The sequence below is a fragment of the Oryctolagus cuniculus genome, chromosome 9, assembly GCF_964237555.1.
Source record: "Oryctolagus cuniculus chromosome 9, mOryCun1.1, whole genome shotgun sequence".
NCBI lineage: Eukaryota > Metazoa > Chordata > Mammalia > Lagomorpha > Leporidae > Oryctolagus > Oryctolagus cuniculus.
In genome coordinates, this window is record NC_091440.1 from 131,719,359 (window position 1) to 131,730,517 (window position 11,159).

The 11,159-nt window shown below is 44.3% G+C and overlaps 1 long non-coding RNA gene across 1 annotated transcript; it reads left to right on the plus strand.

Annotated features, from left to right (window-relative positions):
- Positions 1 to 4,605: 4,605 nt before the first annotated feature.
- LOC138843909 (uncharacterized) lies at positions 4,606 to 8,618 on the plus strand. Its single transcript, XR_011379080.1, has 3 exons — positions 4,606 to 4,728; positions 6,755 to 6,803; positions 8,496 to 8,618. It is a non-coding gene; the product is annotated as an uncharacterized lncRNA (long non-coding RNA).
- Positions 8,619 to 11,159: the final 2,541 nt, after the last annotated feature.

The window sequence follows — 11,159 nt, forward strand, 5'->3', positions numbered from 1 at the left end:
AACCACCCTCCCACCCACAAACCATCCCATCTCCTACTCCCTCTCCTATCCCATTCTTCATTAAGATTCATTTTTAATTATCTTTATATTCAGAAGATCAACTTAGTATATACTAAGTAAAGATTTCAACAGATTGCACCCACACAGATACACAAAGTATAAAGTACTGCTTGAATACTAGTTTTACCGTTAATTCACATAGTACAGCACATTAAGGACATGGGGAGTAAGTGCACAGTGACTCCTGTTGCTGATTTAAAAATTGACACTCTTGTTTATGATGTCAGTGATCACCCTAGGCTCTTGTCATGAGCTGCCAAGGCTATGGAAGCCTCTTGAGTTCACAGACTCCAGCCTTACTTAGGCAAGTCCATAATCAAAGTGGAAGTTCTCGCCTCCCTTCAACTATCACGATCTCTTATACATTACCTTACACTCTGTTTTAGACCTGTCAGTTCTGTTTCATTGTCTAACAGATTTCTAACAATGTTACTTTTGCCTTATGGTGTGTGTTAATGTATACAGGACACAGCTCTTATAAATTTTTTTCCAAAGTTTCCTCCACTTTTCGCACAAGCTAACTCTTCTAAATGAACTTTTAGATAAAGTCATCAGTATTGATAAAGATGTTAGTATTGTGATTAGAATGTTAAACTTGAAAGTAAATCTGGGATGAGTTAACATCATCAGTATTGTTTCACTCTTTCATTTAACCTTGTCATCCAGAAGCATGAAATATCCATCTATTGAAACAGCATCACACGTTTTAGTTTTTTGGGGAGTTTCATATGCGTGTGGATAAGGATGTGTGTGCTTAATAGACTCCACACGCATTTCTTGTTAGGAAAATCCCCAGGGTTTTTATAGTTTCGGTTTTTTCCTTTGCTGTTTAAATTTTGTTGCTGTATCTGTGAATTATTTTTAATATTGTGTTTAAAAACTTTACTGTTATATTTCAAACAATTTTTTTAAACAGAGAGCCTATAGGCCACCACTTTACTTTTATCTTACTATTTCTAATGTTTTTGTAATCACTCTTAGGTTCTCTAGACTCATGCAAACACAGTTATAGATAAGAAACCTCTTTCAAGTGGCACAGCAGGATAAAGGCCTGCCTTGAGAGACGCCAGCATCCCATATAGGTGCTGGTTCTAGTCCCAGCTGCTCCTCTTCTGATCCAGCTTTTTTTTTGGACAGGTAGAGTGGGCAATGAGAGAGAGAGACAGAGAGAAAGGTCTTCCTTTTGCCGTTGGTTCACCCTCCAATGGCCACTGCGGCCGGCGCACCGCACTGATCCGAAGGCAGGAGCCAGGTGCTTCTCCTGGTCTCCCATGGGGTGCAGGGCCCAAGCACTTGGGCCATCCTCCACTGCACTCCCGGGCCACAGCAGAGAGCTGGCCTGGAAGAGGGGCAACTGGGACAGAATCCAGCGTCCCGACCGGGACTAGAACCCGGTGTGCCGGCACCGCAGGCGGAGGATTAGCCTAGTGAGCCGTGGCGCCAGCCACCGATCCAGCTCTCTGCTGTGGCCTGGGATAGCAGTGGAGGATGGCCCAAGTGCTTGGGCCCCTGTACCCCCATGGGAGACCAGGAGAAAGCTCCTGGCTCCTGGCTTCAGATCAGTGCAGCTCCGAGCATTGTGGCCATCTTGGGAGAGAACCAGCAGATCAAAGACCTCTTTATCTGTCTCTACCTCTCTCTGTAACTCTTTCAAATAAATAAATGGTTTTTTTTTAAAGAAACTTCTTTCAAATACTTAGAACAGAAATTTTAAAATCTCTGTTTATGTTATGTGCTACCCAGAATTTCCAAGAGTATGGAGAGCTGTTTGCCTCAGTTGATAGTGAAGTGTGCTCCCGATGGCATACCATAAAATTCTCAGTCCCTTTAGGGTAGGACCCACTTTTTTTTGTTTTTCCTTTTAATGTGCAAAATCTATCACAATATCTAAGAAAAGAGATACAATATAAAGTGTATTTCACCAATAAGCATTTTAAGTGCATAAGAAGGTTTTAAGTTTTCCCCACTAATTATGATCCTTGTTAAAGATATATCTTTTTAAAGGGTTACACTTTTTTTTTTTAAAATAATGCTTACTAAAGGGCTTCCTATAACAAGATTAGGAATTACCATGAATGATATGTTAAATGTTTTCTATTATTTCCACTAAAATACAGCTAATCGATATGTTCTTTTTTAGGGTAAACTTTACAGAAACCGATTATGTCAATAAAAGGTAATCTCGTAGGTGCCTATTCATACAAATGTGCTGTGTTTATTATGTGTTGTTTTCAAAAATAAAACCCATAATAAAATGAAAGTAAAAAATTCTGTGTCTCAGTCAAGTGATACAGGTATATAAACTTACTTATATCACAGTATGTTTTTGGTCTTACTTTCCTCAAAGGACTGATGAATCTGTTTTGAGACGTGCAGGTATTTTTGTGAAGTCACTGTTAGATTCGATTGGGTCTAACTGCCCTCAGGAGAGTCATTCTCCCCTAGGAAAGGAATCATCTCCACATCTGTCTACTTAGACAGCCAAGGTAGCGAGCAGGATAAAGATGATCTCTCTGTTACCTTCTTAGGTTTGGTTTAATCATATGCTTTGCGTCTTCACTTACCACACACACCAAGAGAAGGCCCCTTTTCAGAAAAAGCCAGATGCAAATAATGTTCTATTATAATTATTTCTGTACAGCATTTGCTCCTCTTACTTTTCTATAGACCTTTGACTTTGTCCAGGGTTTCAGAAGCCTAGAACATTGTCAGGATGAAAGGTCCCCCCACCCCCTTTCTCACTGCTCCTGAAGATAGGGGGTCAGGGAGACAGGCTTCCCTCCAGCTCTTGCTTCAAATGGCTCTTCCATTCGGAGCCTCACAGTGAGTGAGCGGGCATCGGTGCACCAAAGCACCTCCTCCTGTCTCAGACAGCACTGCCACCTCATCCACAGTCACTCTTCTCTCCAATCCTGGCAGACGGCAGCGTGCGTGATGGCGCCTACTTCCCTGACATGACTATAATCAAAGATTTGCCAAGCTATGTAGCAGCTCCAGCAAAGCTGTGAACATCCTGGCAAGGGAGAACCATGCATTCAAACACATAAAGTATCTTTGGCCATGCAAGCCTCCTGCCTACACTGCCTAGCCCTGTCCCAGAATAACATGCTATATGGCAGTCGGTATGACACACCATGTAGTTTCCGCTATGTCGTGGGGCCCTGGTGCCAGCAGCCTTGGATGCTACAGAGCAGGGAAAACAGGATTTCTCAGCTCCGTAGGGGTCCATATCCTGAATTCCAAGTAGAATTCACACAGACAGAAAGTATTCAAACACAGCAAATGATTAGATAAACTGTAAAGCAAAATGAAAACAAAATATATATCACCTTATAAACTAGCTTCATTCTTTAGATAGTTATGAGATTTTTGTAAAGGTAGACTATCTCTTTTCAGTTTGCTTTGTGTCAATCAGGACCACAAAAAAAAGTTGAGATATATATTTTTTTAAGATTTATTTATTTATTATAAAGTCAGAGTTACACAAAGAGAGGAGAGCCAGAGAGAGGGAGAGAGAGAAAAAGGTCTTCTGTCCACTGGTTTACTCCCCAAATGGCCGCAATGGCTGGAGCTGTGCCGATCCAAAGCCAGGAGCCAGGAGCCAGGAGCTTCTTCTGGGTCTCCCAGGTGGGTGCAGGGGCCCAAGCACTTGGGCCATCTTCTGCTGCTTTCCCAGGCCACAGCAGAGAGCTGGATCAGAAGTGGAGCAGGCGGAACCAGTTCCCATATGGGATGCTGGCGCTTCAGGCCAGGGCTTTAACCCGTTGTGCCACAGCGCTGAACCCGAGATATCTTTTTGAATCCATGGTTTGCTCTTGAATATTTCTAAGTTTTTTTTTTTCTTTTTGACTTAACTAAAGCTATGTTGTATGCTGTGAATGTGGACCTAGCTGAATGACAATCGTTTGTTCATGCAGCAACCTTGAACAGGCAGAGCCTTCTTCAGATTTTGCAGTCATTGGAAATGAGACTTTGAGCTGCTAGTATGGCCACACGTGCCGCATTTGAACTAGTGACTGCAAAGTTAATGTCTCTGTGTCTTTTTTTTTTTCCAAACGGTAATAACAGAGCTGAGAGGAGATTTTGAAGAGTATGACCTTAGCAGAGTTTACTTTAGGAGCCTTTCATTTCTCCTTCCCTTGAACAAACCACTCTGGCGGTGCTGCGCCCCAATTGCCTGGGCAAGTGTCCTGCTGGGTAGGTTGGTGAAAGTCTCCTGCCTAGTCCAGGAAATCAGTTAGTCTGGTTAGTTTCTGAGTGCAGGCTCATGATCGGAGCCAAAATGTTAAAAATTAATCATAGAAGCCTAAACTGAAAGCAGAAGTAAATCTCCCCCTTCTCTGTTTCACACAGAAGTGGACCTGCTGCAACCATGGGGATGTTTAATATTGCAACAAAGCTAGCAGGTTCCTTCCAGGTGTGCCAACAGGAGGGTGGAGCTCCGGGTGTGGTTCTGCGAGAAGCAGCCCAGATTCTGGAACCCCTGTGAGTGCAGGAGCAAAGGATGACGGGACTTCCTCAGGCAGGGAGCAGGACAGCGAGGCCCGTCATTCGCTTCCTGGACTTCCTATCAGCCTCCCGGTTTCCGTCTGACTCCAGGAAAGGATCCAGCCCCTAAATGACTGATTCCGAATTTCCTGCCATCCTGGTGGCAGAGTTAGGATTCAGGTGATGTAAAGAAAGTGGAGAGTGTTCATATTTGTGCCATGGAGTGTGGTATTGGGGATTTGATGCTGATGGCTGGACATTTTTTTTTGTAATGTAAAAATTAAAAGAAAATCCTTAGTGCTTCTTCAATGAATGCTTTGATTGAACAGATATTTATTGAAGGACATCTAACTGCCAGGCATTTGGGATAAAATGGTGAAAGGGGAAAACAGGCCAGACACAGGGTTTTTAGTAACAGGGGCTTAGACATGGTGGTCTGGCAATAATGGAAGGCTGAGAACAGAGTTGTCAGCTGCAATACAAATGGGAGATCCTCTGAAGAACAGAGATTTGGACTGGAAAGAGTGGAACCTTGCTGTGTGCTGTAGAACACTGGAGTGCATTCAAGGAGGCCAAGGCAAGGGGAAGTTTCTAAAGCAAAAAGGAGGAGGATTATGTAAGATGTTTTGAAAGAATCACCCTGGGCCACAGGATTAACAAGGGTGATGCCAGTCCCAGGCTGGACAGACAGCTGCTGGGCAGATGCCCTCCCGGAGCTGGTGGTGGAAGGTTGCAGTGGCCTTTGTGCAAGGTCCTGGGCCCTGGGTCCGGCAGAATCTGTTGTGACATTCACCGTGAGGCCATCCTCTGGGAGAACCCTTCCTTTCCAACCTCTGGCTTCATTCTTTTGTTTTCTTGCCGTTGGGAAAGGGACTCCATTTTGAGTCTGTCCACTTCCCTATCTCTCCCTTTTGATCATGATCTTTCCCCTGTAGTTAGCTTAAAAAAAAAAAAAAAGATTTATTTGAGAATTGGAGTTGTAGATAGAGAGGAAGGAACAGAGACAGATCTTCCATATGCAGTTTCACTCCCTAAGTGGCCACAACGGCCAGGGCTTAGCCAGGCTGAAGCCAGAAGCCAGGAGCTTCATCTGAGTCTCTGATGCGCACGTCAGGGGCCTAAGCACTTGCGCCATCTTCCACTGCATTCCCAGGCATGTTAGCAGGGAGCTGGATCAGAAGTGGAGTGGTCAGGCTTCAAACTGGTGCCCATATGCGATACTGGCACCTCAGGCAGCTTAACCCACTATGCCATAACACCAGCCTCTGCGTAATAGTTTTGAACCAAGAAAATAAGGTTGAAAGTGAGAGGATGAATGATTGAAATGGCTCAAGGGAACTAGGTGGAGCTTGCTGCAGTTGTTGAGGGTTCTCTTTCTGCTTGTAATTGATTCTTAATATCCCCAGAAGGATTTATCTAGGCACAGCATGTAGTGTTAGCAACAGCATGTAGTGTTTTCTTACTTAGCCAATAAATCATCTCCAGTAGTGTTATCATTCTATATCTCCAGAGAGCCTTGAATTAAGGGAGTATTAGAGAGGAGCCACAGGTGTAGTTTGAGGGGAAAGCCCCAGGGATGAGGTTGGGAAAGATCCCCACTAGAGGACTGCTCAGGTCAGTTTCTGTCAAGTTTCCCACGGTAGCTGTTGCTGAAATCACACCATTGTTGTGTGAAGTGAAAAAGACAGGCACAGGCAAGGAACCCCTGGGCTGGGCGCGAGTCTCAGCGTGGGTTGGAGGTTTGTTCTGACACCATTGCTCATCCCGGCACCGTCAGTGTCTCTGGCTGTGGCATCGGGCAGTGGATACTCTTAGTGTGGCTCACATGCCAGTAGGACACTATTTACGCTTACTTGTCCAGCTTCAACTTCCAGGGCCCTAGGAAAGAGCAGCACTTGTTCTTTTCCATCCCAAAGAGAAAAATAGATCAGAGGAACCCAGAAGATCTCAGAATCTTAGAATTTATGTCTAGAACAGCTGATGTTTATTCATGGACCCGGTATGCATATTATCTTCTCCATAGAATTTAATCAGTCAAGAGGAAATGAGTTTTTATTTAACAGTTATGTTTCACTATTTTAACTTATTTAGAAACCACTCAGATGTTTTATGTATACTATTTAAATTTATCATAACTGTAAAGTTTCTTATATTTATAAACGTTTATCCCACTTACACTTTACTTATTTTATTCAGTTTTACCTAGGTAACTTATGAAAACTAAGACATCAGACAAACATGGCCATCATTTCAAGGTATTTTCTTATGAAAAAAAACCCTGAAAAGTTAAGCTGCTGTTCTCGGTCCATAGGAAGCGACGGACGTGGCATTGCACTGTGATCTGCATGTTGGTTCTTGGGGCAAACTTACACTTTAATGACCTTGAACATCTAGCAGACATCTCTGTCTGGCCAACTGTGCCAGGCAAAAATGTATGCCTTCAATTCTGAAGACGTCTTTTTTTTTGACGTGTCAACAAATTTAACACTTGCTTATTTACCAAAGGTTTATTGCAGGCCTGTGAACTAATAGGCACTTGGGTTAATTACCGTGATCTTAACCGTTCCCGTCTGTGTGAGCCCTGAGAATCCCTTAAGGCTGTCTAACGGGCGCTGCTTGTGTCAGTTCTCACAGAAGCCAGAAGTACATGAAGCCGGGAGGTTGTGAGGGCACAAATGCTTCCACCAAGCCAGAGGTTGTGAAGGAAGGATTCTCACAGCGATGGCCTGACAGTAACTACCACAGAAGATTCTGCCAGACCCACGACCCTCAGCCTTGCAAAAGGCCACTGTAGCCTCACACCAGCAGCACTTCTGCCTGCGACTGGCATCACTCTCGTTATTGATCCTTGTGGCCAAGGATGGTTGTTTCAACATCTTACATAATCCCCACTTTTGCTTTAGAAACTTCCCCTTGCCTCAACCTTCTTGAATGTGTGTATAGTTCACGAGGGCACTCCTGTGCCCATTGCTGTACTCTGCTAATCCAGGTAGTCCCTAGAGAACCAACTCTGATGGTTTCTTAGGTTGACCTATCAGGCCACTGAACTCGCTGCACTTAGGAATCAGCCGAGAAGGGACGGTGTGCTGAGTTGTGGAAGAGGAAAGAGAAGTTCAAGGTGGGGCATGAGCAGTGAGGGATGAGTCTGGAGAAGTCACCGGGGTCCTTGTCCCCGATGGCCTTGACCATGACACCGAGGGGCTAGGCCTTCAGGTGATTGCCTAAATGTTTGCATCCAGTCCCTATTTTCATCAGGTTTCTGAAGAGGTTTTCCTTCCTCCATTGTGTTTTGCATACACATTGGCTATAGTAATGGATTCAGCAGGAGAAACATCTCTGGTTGCTAAATTTGCTGGCTCCTCTCCTGTTTGTCTGAGATCTGTGCAATGCAGTAAGAGTGCAAGGGGTTTCATGGATCACAAATGTTCTTAGCTGGACGTGAGCAGTTTCCAGGCTGGGCTCTACCTGAAAACGCCCCTTAGTTGCGTAGGCCTCCCTTTGTGTGCTTTGCCTACTTTGTTGCAATGTCAGACATCCCCACAACTGCAGCTCAGCTCACTTCTGAGTGAAATAGGAAAGGGGACATTTGCTTCTACTTTCAATGTGGGTTTATATCATTAGCTTTAGTATTTGAGCTCTGAAAATGAGCCTGCCTTCAAAAACAAGACTGACAGATGTCCTGGGTGAAGCAGATTTAAAACCCACCCAGAACCTCACAAGCCAGACAACTTGGGGCTTAGCACTGTCAATAGGATCACTCAAGGGCAAGAGAAATTAAACCCCCCAAAGTAAAATCCTGATCTGTTCAGTTTTACAGATCTTCTCTGTACTGTGTTATCCACACCCGGGAAACTGAAGACACTTAAGCATCGAGTTTCTGGTCACAGTGTCCAATTCCAAGAGCCATCCTCACTCACTCAATATTTATTAAATATCTTCTGTAACAGAGGCAGCTAACTAATGCCCAGTGCCACAGGAGTGAATAAGATTCTGCTGCCGTGGAGTTTGAGCTACACATCCTGGGGATCCAGACACGTGGAGAACAAGAAGGGTTTGATGGTGACCGGAGGAGGTGTGACCACTCTGGAGAGTGACAGTTTGCCTGTTGTGCCTCCAGGTGGGTCTCCAGTGTGGTGCAGTCAACAAAGTATGCGATTTCCTATGAAGTCAAGTGACCTGTGTAGTGATGATTATGCTGTCTGTGAGTCATGAGACAAAGAGACTTGAGTGTGAGGTTTCCATGGGCTCCTAGCTGAGACAAATCCCACCTGCCACTGGAGCTGACTTCTAGTCTCCAGGCCTGGCAGGCTTGGCTGTTTGTCTCAACAGAAGGATGACTTGGCATGGCCCAGTCCTCCTGGGGGGCATCCTCTCCAAGTCATCAGGTTATGGATGGACACTCAGCTCCACTGCCTGCCTATGTGGACAATTTGTAATTTTTCTAGCACTATTTCCTGAAAAATGGGAGGAGTTGTTGCCTCATCGGGTTGTTGGACTTAAGCACTTTCCAGGTAGCACCTCTGAACACGGAGGATACTTTCTGACAATGTACCAGTGTTGTGTGAATATCACAGAGTTACTTCCATAGGCTTAGAAGGGCACAGAGTCACTACATGGTGTGATCTCATGGGACGCTTGGATGGCCAAAGCACTATCATGTAGCACCTGGCTGTATATGTGTAAAATGTCCTTTATAAGTTAGGATTCATAGGTGTGCAATAAATTTTGTTTTGGGCCCAGTGTTGTGGCACAGTGGGTTACGTCTCTGCTTGTAACCCTCGTGTCTGACGTTGGAGTGCTGGTTCAAGTCTGAAGTGTTCTGATTCTTGTTGTTCTGGTAGAAATTTCTGCTTTTCCATTATTAGGCAATCAATAATTTTCAATAATAAAGCTATATACTTTTAATATATAAAGAAAAATAAGATGTTCTATCATATCATAATTAAAAAGTTATTCATTTTAGTTAAGTACACAGATAGTTGTTTTTTTAAAAAGATTTATTAATTTATTTGAGAGGCAGAGTTATAGACAGAGAGAAGGAGAGATAGACAGAGAGGTCTTCTATCTGCTGGTTTGGCCTCAATAGCTGGAGCTGGGCTGATCCAAAGCCAGGAGCCAGGAGCTTCTTCTAAGTCTCCCACATTGGGGAAGAGGCCCAATCATTTGGACCATCTTCCACTGTTTTCCCAGGCCAGAAAGCTAGATTGGAAGTGGAGGAGCCCAGACTCGAACTGGTGTCCATATGGGCTGCTGGAACTGCAGCTGAGTGCTTAAAGTACCATGGCACAGCACTGGCCCATGGTTGGTGTTTCCTGAATCAAAGTGACAGTTAATAACAGTGCCTTCTGTTTCTAGTGTGGCATCAAAACCCTCAGACAATAATGAATTCTGAGGCACAGTGGCACAGCAACCTACGCTGCCACTCGCAAGCCAGCATTCCATATTGGGGTGCCGGTTTGAATCCTGGCTGCTCTTCACCTAATCTAGGTCCCTTGTAATGCACCTGGGAAGGCAGCAGAAGATGATACGAAGACCTGGGCCCCTGTCACTCATGTGGGAGACCAGGATGTGGAGGTCCTGGCTCTTGCTTTCAGACTGGCTGAAACCTGGCTGTTGCAGCCATTTGGTGAGTGATCCAGTGAGTGGAAAATCTCTGTCTCTGTCTCTTTGTCTATTACTCTCTCTGAGTCATTTTGCCTTTCAAATAAGTAAATAAGTCTTTAAAAGTGCTTTACTTTCTTTATAAGGGATTTTCAAAAAGGTCATGAAAAGTATGTAGTATTTAGAAAAATATGCGTAGGTTTCAATATTTTTATGCCAATATAAACTCACCCTACCTTGTAATAACGTGTCTGAACAGGATCTAGTTTGAGATTCTTAGAAGGATAAGAAATCAGTTGGAAAAGAAGCCCCATCAGAGCAACGTGAGTTCTACTCACATTAGAGCAAGAACAAACGTTGAATTTATGCAGAGGCTTAACTGGAAGAATGGACAATGCTCCAAGGATGTCGGCAGCTTACAAATGGATAAATTATTTTAAGAAAGGATACGATGATGTTGAAGATGACACCTGCAGCAGCCGATCTACATCCACTTGGAGGGAAGAAATTACTCTCTTTCATGCTCTAAAGGAAAAGGACCAATGATTAACAGCAGAAACAGTAGCCAACATCACAGACAGACTTGGTTCACTTACACAATTCCTTTTTAAAGTATTTTATTTATGTATTTCAGACACAGAAAGATGTCTGCTGGTTCATTCCCACAATGCTTGCAGCAACTGGGGCTGGGCAGGAGCCAGGTGTGCAATCTAGGGCTCCCTTATGGGTGGCAGGGTGCCTGGGTTGTCGCGACTGCTCTCAGGGGCTGCATTAGCAGGACACTGGAGTCAGAAACCAGAGTTTAGAATTGAACCCAGACCCTCTGATGTGGGAAGCAGGCACCTTAGTTGCTAGGCTAAGTACCCATCTTTAGTTTGTGCAAATTTGATGGATTAAAGCTGAACGAACATTCTGCCTGATGGGCCCCAGAGGTTACAGCAGCAGCTTTACGGAATGCTCAAGGCATTTTGCTTCTTGACTTTCTGGAGCCCAGATAACTAGGATGTCTA